Genomic DNA, 11504 nt, shown 5'->3' on the forward strand with positions numbered 1-11504 from the left:
GCAAGCTGCGAACCCTGAAGACAGGAGAGGTGGCCCAGCTGGCAGGGACCAAGGAGGCGGGGAAGACCCAGTGGTACTAGGACTCTGTAAGGAGAAGCCTTTTAAGACATGTCCAGGGCAGGTTCAAGAAAGTTCAACCTCTTGGCTCTCCTTGGCCCTGAGGTTCTCCTTGCCTTGTATTGCACAGTCACTAGAGTCTGCAAAGTGAACACCCATCAACTCATTCATGCCGGCAACAGCCTCTAGGGGTAGGTAGGTATTAGGTCAATAAATTGAGGACCAATGAGGTAACGGGACATCTTCAGGGAATTTGGAATGTCAAGGCTTGAACTTTAAAATGAAGTGAGTAGTATTAACAGAAATAACTTTGAAAATTTATTAATTCCTTCAGTGAGTAATTATTGAGGGCCAGCTACCATGGCGGCTGTGGGGATGCAGCTGTGTATAAGAAGGAGGGGTATCCTGCCTGCTAGACTTCACAGCCTATCAGGGAAGACAGTCAGGAAGGAACTCCAATCCCCAGAGGCTAATAACCTGCAATCTGACCAGTGTTGAGGTCTCGGTGCTGACCCCACCTACTCAACCCTGACAAATCTAGGCGTCTTAGCAACAGCAGGATTTCCACTGACGATTAAAGTAAGCTGTTTCCTGAAGATGGAAATTCCTTCTTTCTTCTCCCCAGTGCAGATCTTTGGGTCTAGCACAGGAACTGGAGTCTAGAGGGGTCTCTTAGCAGTGGGGCTGGGTCTGCCTGGCCCAGCTGGGGAGACCCCGTGGCCAATCCTGCATCACTGCATGGTATCCCAAGGACCCTGACCTTCTGCTGCCCTGTGTTAGGAGACCCTGACTACGGCTCCTCCCAGAAATTCAGAAAGCTGGAGAACCTCCACAGAATACTGGCTCTCCCCAGCTCTTGCTGATGGACTTGTCCACTGTCACCACCAGGGCCCTGATAAGATCCTAGTCCTTTAGTGGGGCCTTTGTGTCATTGTGATACCACTTCTCAGGCATGACTCATCTCTTTCACTTCACAGCCCACTGGCCTTTTGAGTGAGTACAAGGCATCACCTGACTCCATGGGAAGAATCACAGAATCATAGACCTAGGAAGTGGAAGAGGTCATCTCATTATAGATCAGAGAAGTCACGTGACCTACCCCAGATCACACAAGCAGTTTGAAATTATTTATGGATGGTAGATTATAGACCCCAGCAATCTAGTAGCATGGATCAGAGGTGGGCTCTGATTCAGACACCTGAATTCACATCTAGGCTCCATCCCTAAGAGCTGCATGGCCTTGAACAAACCAATTAATCCCCCTGAGTCTTTCCTCACCTATACTCAAGGGTTAGAAATGGTACATATCTATCATTATGTATCACACATCTCTATGTAATGGTAAACATCTATTTATTGTTGGGAGAAAAAATGAGAAAATCCATGCACTGTGCTTGGCACACAGTAGGCACTCAATAACCATTAGCTGTTATTATTATTGTTATTATCACTACCCTTCCTCCCACCTCCTCTCCTGGTGAATACTGACCCATCACCTAGGGAATCGTGGTTTCCCTTATCCAACCTACCACTAAAATGTATATGGACATATTCTGTGATATTCAGACTTTCTTCCTTGCACTATACATAATCAAGAGCACGTCTCCTCCCTCTACTATACCGAGGACCCCCTTAGACAGTGGCATTGCCTTAAATATATTTATATGTTCCTTAGCAACAAGCACCGTGCCTTGTACACACTGGCCTTCAAGAAATATTTGTTGAAGGAATAAATGAATGACTAGAGACTCTTTTTGAGAACCCTAACATTTACTCAGGGACATGAACTCTAAGGAGGCTTCACAGTGTCCCCTTTCAGCGATGACTTGATGAAGCACAAGGAACCAGGACATTTCCCTCCCCTGCCTTTGCCTCCCCACCGCTGACAGCAGGAAGGGCCTTGAAGGAACTCCGCATTCCACCTTACTTGCAGTAATCGAGGACAAGAAAATGCAACTGCTGAACTGCAGAGCCCTCCCAAGTCTCCCCAAAGACCACGGATCCATCTTGCAATCAATGAGTTCGAGGGTGGTAAACGGGCAGGGGTTGCACCCCTTTGATTCCAGAAGCAAAGCCTGAGAACGTAGGTAAAAAGTGCTGACACGATGGAGATAAATATGCTCTGTGTTTTTATAAGTTACTTCAAAGTCACTCATGTTAATTACCTCAACATTTTGGCTTCTAAGATAACTGTCTAATTACCCAAGGAGAAAGTGGCATGAACACAAAATAATTTCCCTTTAAAATGAAGACTCATTGAAAAATTGTATGGGAAACATCAAGCTTTATGATGAGAGAAGATATATTGTAGCACACTATAAGCACAGGCCTAAGGCAAGGTCATTTCTTGCGATAACAAAGGATCCCAATGACAGTTAAATCCCTACCTAACTGATAGGAGAGAGTATCAAATCAGGAAGGCCACCTTTTAGCAATTAGAATCACCACAACCTGAGAATTCCCTCAGTTCAGAATTTAAGCCTGAAAGTGACTTTGGTGGGGTTTGGAGGATTTAGGGTTTTGTGAGGTAATGACATGTTGGTCAGAGATAGGATTCCAAATTATACCTCGGTTGAGCATAAACAAGCCCTTGCAACTTTAACTACAGAGCTGGTGCCTGAGGCCTCTTTAAAGAGAGAAAGTCTAGTTTGAGTGCTGGATCAGATTTCTGAAGCTGTGTTTCTGACAGAGGAGGCCACGTGACACGTCACTGCTGATGCTAACATTGGTCTGTGCAAAACAAACTCTGGACCAAGTCCAGAAGATCTCAGCCAGTGGTTTGCAGTGTCCCCCCGCTGGGGCACCCGCACTGCTGGGGGCAAGACCACGGCCATCTCACATAGAATTCCTCAGCAGCCTCCAGATTACTGAGGAGGGTACATTTTAAGGAACTGCTAAGGATCACTGTGAACATTCAAGGACAGCTTTCTGTTTCCAGCTTGAATGGACTGGGTATCCTGACTAACCATCTGAATAAAAACAACCAAAAATTCTGGTTATATATTTAAAATAACTTTTTAAAATTTTATTTTTAAGTTGTGGTCAAATACATATAAAATTTACCATCTTAATCATTTCTAAGGGTAAAGTTCAGTGGCATTAAGTATATTCACATTATTGTGCAAGCCTCACCACCATCCACCTCCAGAACTTTTTTCATCTTGCAAGACTGAAACTCTGTACCCATTAAACAAAAGCTCCCATTCTCCCGTCCCTGCAGCCCCTGGTAACCGCCATTCTACTTCCTGTCTCTATGAATTTGGCTACTCTAGGTACCTCATATAAGTGAAATGATACAATACCCTTTTGTTTCTGACTTATTTCACTTAGCATGAGCTCTTCAAGGTTCATCCACGTTGTAGCATGTGTCAGAATTTCCTTTCTGTTTAAGGCTGAATAATATTCTAGTATATACCATACTTTGTTTACCCATTGGTCTGTCAATAGAGATTTGGGTTGCTTCCATCTTTGGCTTTTGTGCATAATGCTGCTATGAGCATGAATGTTCAAATATGTCTTTGAGACCCTTCTTTGAATTCTTTTGGGTATGTACCCAGATGATACATAGTGATGATAGGGTAGTTCTCTTTTTAATTTTCTGAGGAACCGCCATACTATTTTCCATAGTGGCTGCACCATTTTACATTTCCACCAATAGTGCACAAGGGTTCCAATTCCTCTACATCTTTATCAACACATTATTTTCTGCTTTTTTTGATCGTAACCCTCCTAGCTGACATGAGATGGTATCTCATTGTGGTTTTGATTTGCATTTCTCTAATGATTAATGATGTTGAATATCTTTTCATGCGCTTATTGGTCATTTGTATATCTTCTTTGGAGAATGTCTATTCAAGTCCTTTGACCATTTTAAATCAGCTTGCTTATTTTTTTTGTTGTTGAGTTATATGAGTTAAAGAACTCATGTATTCTGGATATTAGCCCTCATCAGATATATGATTTGCAACTATTTTCTCCCTTTTCACTCGGTTGATTGTGTCTTTTGAAGCAGAGAAGTTTTTCATTTTGATGTAGTCCAATGTATCTAGTTTTTCTTTTGTTGCCTGTGCTTTTAGTGTCATATCCAAGAAATCACTGCCAAATCCAATATCATGAAGCTTTTCCGCATGCGTTCTTCTAAGAGTTTTAAAAATATCTTTTTAAAATGCGTTGATTGACTGGCAGGTTAGTGAGGAATACACAAAGGTCAATGAATGAGAGAAAGTAGGAGCCTAGAGGGCACTGAGGCCAGGTTTCCTTTTGAGAGCATCATTAAAACAGCAGATTTGAGCTTTGATTTTAATGGATCATACAGTCCAGTGGATAGGAGATTAGGCCCAAGGTGAGGAGTCCAACAGGAAATCCTACAAAGAGGTGTGGCCCAAAACATAAAGTGGATTATAGTGCTATGTCCTTAGAGTAAGGATGAACTAGAAATAAACCCAACTCTCCCTTCCTCAAAGGATCCCAGGGAAGATGGCCCATCTCAAACTGATACTGAGTATATGGAAAAAAACACATCCCCTGAGAACTCACAAACTAGCCTTAGCATAGGTTTGCACCCTGAATTAACATCACTTGGATGGCTCAAAGAAACCTCAGATCAAGAATTTAATTTCATGTAGCTCTGAGTATGTGGCAGAAACAACTACAAATCCTCTCTGGAGAAAGCTATCTGCAAATCAGAGCTCAAGGAATTGCAACAACTATTTTTTTTCATGAAATATGAATTTACAGTCAAAAAGAAATGACAAAAACTTACAAAGAAATGTCACCATAAGTAAGAGCCAGAAGAAGCAAGAGTCAGCAATATCAGACTCTAAAATAATTCAGATTATTGAAACTATTAGACACAGATTATAAAATAAAAGTTGAACACATTCAGAGAAATAAAATAAGGGATTTTCAACAAGGCAAAGGACTAGAAAAATTAGTGCTCTTTGGGTCCTGTTTGAGAAGTTTTTCTCAACGCCCGAGTCATGATGGTATTGTCCTATATTACCTTCTAGAAACTTTATTGTTTTGCCTTAAATTTGTAATCCATCTGGAATTGATTCTGGGGTATGATGTGAAGTAGGAACCAAGCTGCTTTGTAGCCCATATTGTGTATTCTAGCTTCTTGTTGCCCCCAGCAAAGGGATTGATCTGAGTTATCTGGTTTGCTCTTTCCAGAAGCAGAGCCCTGTACGTGACTTCTCAGTCACAATAATGGAAGTTCAATTTAAAAAGTAATAGTATTTAGTCTACAAGTGTATATCCAGCAAAGCTGTCCCTCAGGAATGAAGGTTTTGTGTGACATGATAGCAGTGAGACGCAATGAGCATGGAGACGTCTTGACAACATAATGCAAGTACGGGGGAGCCACAAACTCATACCCAACGTACCAGTCCACGCACGTCGTAAAACCATACGCGCATATGTCAAAAACGTATAAAAGCATGCACGGCGTTGACACACATCAACTCTAGGCTAGTGGTACCTCTGGGAGGTAGATGAGGGAAAGGAAGTCAGAGGACACTTTAGCTATCGTAGTTGAAAATATCTGCAATTTTCATTCCCTAAAGAGTATATTACATGGCGGTGAGTACATAGATGTCAGTTCCATTATTTTTTACACTGTTATATGTTTGAAATATTTCATTAAAAATACTTGTTCTTTTTTCCAAAACAACCAAATAAACTATAGTTGGAACACGTGATGTAATCTGCTTATATTCAATTTTAAGGTTAACTGCAGAGCTATTTTTTAAAACGCATGACTCAAGAGTCTGGCGATCTCTGGGTTGCTCAGCTGAAAGCCCCAGATGCAGATCTCTCTCCCCAGCATGTAACGCTCATCCTGGACTGTCATGAGCAAAGGTTCCAAGGAAATTGGTAGGATGCTTGGCGGGGAGTCATCAGGTCTTACAAGTATAAACTGGAATGTAAGAAAAAAAAACTACAGGTGGGCACCATAAAGAGAGGTCATAAAATACGTGGAGAAAGAATATTGTCATTAGACCACACCATAGGAACATTTAAAATAGTTATTAACTGTGGATCAAGTGTGCGTTGGGGTGATAATTCAACACAAACTTAGGGTGTTCCTGCCATATGCAAAGCTCCATGAAAAGTCCCACAGGGTAGAGATTTTTCCAGCATGTTACTGTCCCTCTTTGGGTCGGGAAATCAATTTAGTGGATTGTAACCACCTTTTTATTTTTTCTTTCTTTAATGAAATAGAAAAGAAGGGAGATGATCTGAGTGTATACTATGCTGTAAGGAATAATTGTCTCATGAGACCTTTATTTTAGTGATATTCAAAATCAAAATGGAGACCCAACCAAAGCAACCCACCCAACATAAACAGCTCTTATGGTCATACTGATTCACTCCAGTACTTATATACTGGGTCATGATGTTAATTATATTTCTGATGGTGACTGTAATTAAAAATGTTTGGAAAACATTGCTGACGAGGTTATAAATTTGAACGAGATTTATGACGAACCCTTATGATTAAGTAGTGCAGCCTAATTATAAAAACTACATAGGAACAAAATGAATTAGTAATTATTTTACCACAAAAAGGATGACTCTGGGAAGCTCCTCCATTGGGATGAGCTGGGAGATGTGTGTGTGGCGGGGGAGCCCAGAGAAGCAACTGCAAAAGAAGGAATTAGAAAGACCTAGGAGGGCAGGTGGGGAACAGGAGAGTGGAAGACGTGGAGAGGGAGAGACCGAAGGGACCAGAGGAGAGAGGGAGGAGGGCGGTTGCCCTGGGAAGTGGGAGTTCAGGCGAAAGAGAGAGATGGTAGAGAGGAACTCCAGGAGGGTCTCTTTGTGTGGGGTGCAATGTAATCACCCTTCCACCCCCAAACACATTCAGGAAAAATATGGGTGTAATGGATTTGTGTCAAAGTCACCTTAAAGCAACGATTTATTTTATTTTATTTATTTATTTTTGGCTGCGTTGGGTCTTCGTTGCTGAGGGCGGGCTTTCTCTAGTTGTGGCGAGCGGGGGCTACTCTTCACCGTGGTGCGTGGGCTTCTCATTGCGGTGGCTTCTCTTGTTGCGGAGCTTGGGCTCTAGGCGGGCAGGCTTCAGTAGTTGTGGCACGTGGGCTCAGTAGTTGTGGCTCGCGGGCTCTAGAGCGCAGGCTCAGTCGTTGTGGCGCAGGGGCTTAGCTGCTCTGCAGCATGTGGGATCTTCCCGGACCAGGGCTCGAACCCATGTCCCCTGCATTGGCAGGCGGATTCTTAACCACTGTGCCACCAGGGAAAGTGCAAAGCAATGATTTTTAAAAGCACCTGTCTCTATCTAATTATTTTGTTTAACTTGTTGTCTTGTTTAACACAGCATTTTAGGAAATCAGTAGGTATGTGATTATTAAAACACAGACTGTCTTTCTGGGCCGGTGATAGAAAAGTTGTAAAGCTGGACAGTCTGTCTTTGGGTGCCAGTCTCCCCCTCCTGGTCCGTCAGGTGCTCCGCCCCAAGAGTTGACCACTTAGCTTCACTGCTGGCCTCTCTTCTTTTCCCCTTACACCCAATCCCGAGATTTAATCTCAGCAAAGATAAGACATCAGGTTTTTTTCTGAAACCCAAACGATGTGTTTGCTGATCTCACTCCAAGTGAGAATGGAGGCGTGAGTGTGTGCAAGTCTGGCCTGATGGCATGGACACGCCAGCTGTCAAGGCAAGGAGACATTCTTTTGGAGGGGTCAGGAGTGCTGGGGAGGGAGGCCCTGCAATGATGACAGAAGTGGTGTTTTGGGGCTGGGCTCTCCAGACGTAGAATGGGAGGAGGGGTGGGTTGTCCGTTCCAGAGGTGAAATGGTGTGAGAAAAGGCAGACCTGCTGGAAGGACGGGGATGGGCAGATGGGGAGAGAGGAGGGGGATGGTAGGAGAAGTGCTGAGCAGACCTTGGTGCCAGCGTCAGGCTTTGGACAGCACACAGCAGGAACGCAGAGGGGGTGACACCACCAGTTCTGGGCTTGAGGGGATTAAGGACCCATGTTCCTTGGGAGGAAACCCTCATCAATTCATTTCAGGGAAGAATAAGGAGGAGAGAGGACACACTCACCTTCCTGAGAATCCATTCATGGTTGATGCTGGTTTTCAAGTCCCTTTTGATGGCTGGACACACGGACGTCTGAGTCTGTGCATAATGCTTCTCATATGTTTTCAGAAACTTTTGAAGAGTTGGAACAATGGGTAGGGGTGCTCCTTTAGTTTTGCGTTTTCCTTCCTTTTTTCTTGGCATTGTTTCATAGTGTTAGATTCCACTTGGTTTCTGAAAACAGTAACTTGCCCTGAAACCCAACACAAGATGTCTTTTTAAGGAGCAGATCACACTTTCCCCACTAAAAATTAGCAAATATTGCTGCATACCCTTCTCTGAAAATCATAAAGTGCTTCACTAATCTTTTTTTCTTTTTTAAAGAGTCTTTTGAGGGCAGTTTTTTTTTTTTTTTTTTTTTTTTTTGCAGATATACATGTGTACATTAGAAAGTTTCCTACTTTTTTTTTTTTTTTTTTTTTTTTGCGGTACGCGGGCCTCTCACTGTGGTGGCCTCTCCCGTTGCGGAGCACAGGCTCCGGACGCACAGGCCCAGCGGCCATGGCTCACGGGCCCAGCTGCTCCGCGGCATGTGGGATCTTCCCAGACCGGGGCATGAACCCGTGTCCCCTGCATCAGCAGGCGGACTCTCAACCACTGCACCACCAGGGAAGCCCTCCTACTTTTATTTATTTATTTTATTTGGTTGTGTTGGGTCTTAGTTGCAGCAGGTGGGCTTCTTAGTTGCAGGAGGTGGGCTCCTTAGTTGCGGCTCACCAGCTCCTTAGTTGCGGTACTTGGGCTCCTTAGTTGTGGCATGCAAACTCTTAGTTGCAGCACGCATGTGGGATCTAGTTCCCTGACTAGGGATCGAACCCGGGCCCCCTGCATTGGGAGCACAGAGTCTTAACCACTGTGCCACCAGGGAAGTCCCAGTGCTTCACTAATCTTAAAATGGGAGTGGGGAATCAAAAGAGAGCAGAAAATGTCAATTTGCAAGGTCTATACTCATGGGACCAGGTTCTTTTAGATTGTTTAAAATGTGGGCAGTACTCAGGCTTCCCTGGTGGTGCAGTGGTTGAGAGTCCGCCTGCCGATGCAGGGGACACAGGTTTGTGCCCCGGTCCGGGAAAATCCCACATTGTGCTCCGCAATAGGAGAGGCCACAACAGTGAGAGGCCCACGTACCGCAAAAAAAAAAAAAAAAAAAAGGATTATGGTTGTCATAAGGGTTAAATGAGATAAGTTTATAAAGCACTGCACAATGCCTGGCACATAGTGGAAGCACTTTTTTATTATTATTGATGTTATTATTATTCTGCTGGCCGCAAGAATCAGTACTGATTTTGTCAGTGGGATTGCTGGGTCATATGGTAGCTCTATTTTTAGTTTTTTAAGGAACCTCCATACTGTGCTCCATAGTGGCTGCACCAATTTATATTCCCACCAACAGTGTAGGAGGTTTCCCTTTTCTCCACACTCTCTCCAGCATTTATTATTTGTAGCATAAATTTTTGTCTTATATATTTTAAAGCTATGTTACTAGGTACCTACAAATTTAGAACTGATAAATTTTCCTAGGGGATATACCCTTTTGACATTATTTAATATCCCTCTTTGTCTCTAGAAGTGCTTCATGTCTGAGTCACAGATCCCAAACTGTGTACTGAGGTGCATGGAGGCACCGCAAACTTACAGGGCACTTTGGGATATTTAAAATTTTCAAGACAAAGCTAGCAACATTGGTTAGATGCCATGTGAGCTACTGGGGGTAGTTCACATTTTCAAATTAGGTCACACTTGCATTAGTATCTTATTGCTGCATAACAAATTAGCTCATCACGAGTGAAAAGCATTCTGGAAAGGGAGAGTGAACCCAGAAGAATGTAGAGACACAGGTACTGGGGTAAGGGAAAATCACATTATTAATAGCTCTGGTTGGGAGTTTATAGGTTGTCTAATCCATCTAAGCCATCACTAGGATGACCAACTGTCCCAGGACTTTGAGTGCTAAAACCAGGAAAATGCTGGGCAAACCAAGATGGTCATTCACCCTACCAGTCCCCCGACCCATGGCTACCACCCAGCTGTAGCCCCAGAATTCTGCTCACAGCTATGTGCTCCAGCAGCTGCTGCAGAACAACCAGACTTGGCAGCTACCCAAACCTATCTGCCATCTTGGGCCTGGTCTAACTTCTTGTTTTACATGGAAAAAAAATGAGACCTGGAAAGGGAAAGAACTGAGCTTACTGACTCCCAAGACCATTTCTGGAAAGCATCTTGGGCAATGCTTATCATCAGGCAATTGGCAAACACCGCATGGCATCATGAGAGACTGTGTGGGTGAGAAGTAGGCGTCCCAGGCTTTGGGTCAAGCAGAACTGGTTTGAATCCTGTGTCTGTCAGTTATTAGTCGGGCGATTGTGGGTAATCAACTTCACTTCCCCGAACTTCATTTTCTTCATCTGTAAAAATGGTGGGAATACTACCTCTTTGACATTTGTGAGGATTTAATGAGATAACAAATGTAAAGTTCTTTTCATCAGTAACATGGAAATGATGGTGACAGAGAATTGTTATGAGGAATAATAAGTTAGTACATGACAAATGCTAAGAACAGATCCTGGCACATAGTAAATGCTCAGGAGGGAACCTGAGGCATAGTGAGGTTAAGTGATTTGTCTAAGGGCAGACACTGGTAAGTGCTGGGGTTGGGATTCAAATTCAGACAGTCTGGCTCCACAGCCCAAATCGGTAACCACTGTAAGGTACCACCTATTAGATACCTTTATGGATTGAATATTTGCACACCCCAAAATTCATTATGTTGAAGCCCTAATCTCTAGTGTGACGGTATGGGGCCCTTGGGAGGTAATTAGGGTTAAATGAGGTCATGGATGAGGCCCTAATGATAGGATTAGTGCCCTTATACGAAGAGATACCAGAGGGATTACCCACCCCCCACCTCCCACCCCTAAGCTGTTGAATTGGCCATCAACTGCAAACCAAGAGAAAAGGCTACAAAATAAAACCTACCTTACTGGTATCTTGAGCTTGGAGTTCCCAGCCTCCAGAACTGTGAAAAACAGATTTCTGTCATCTTTGGTATTTTATTATGACAGCCCAAGCTGGCTAAGACAGGTGCTATACAATATTATTACTGTTCACAATATCAAGTATTTCTCGTCAGCTTTTTCTGGGTATTTACAGAAGCACAAAGTATACACACATACATTCTATTAAGACCCTCTTAAAGCTTGAGTTTTTCACTTAATATTTTATCATGAGCATTTATTTCTGTCATTTCCATAAATGTGTAAATGTGTGGCCCAGGTTAGCAGCTACCTAGGTACTCAAGGCCAGAACTGATTGGCTGATAAGTTAATGAATATTTATTGGGGGCC

The 11504-nt window shown here is 43.3% G+C and overlaps 1 pseudogene across 1 annotated transcript in view; it reads right to left on the reverse strand.

Moving 5' to 3' along the window:
• The window catches only part of LOC308617985, a 46944-nt pseudogene extending 38640 nt beyond the window's left edge, over positions 1-8304 (reverse strand). Inside the window, exons 1-3 of the transcript in view lie at positions 8125-8304; positions 5822-5974; positions 1985-2132 (exon numbers count right to left, since the gene is read on the reverse strand). The product of the transcript in view is annotated as an uncharacterized misc_RNA (transcript). The remainder of the gene's footprint in view (positions 1-1984; positions 2133-5821; positions 5975-8124) is intronic.
• Positions 8305-11504: the final 3200 nt, after the last annotated feature.

The sequence above is a fragment of the Mesoplodon bidens genome (genome assembly GCF_964165515.1).
Source record: "Mesoplodon bidens genome assembly, chromosome: 5".
In the NCBI taxonomy this organism is placed as follows: domain Eukaryota; kingdom Metazoa; phylum Chordata; class Mammalia; order Artiodactyla; family Ziphiidae; genus Mesoplodon; species Mesoplodon bidens.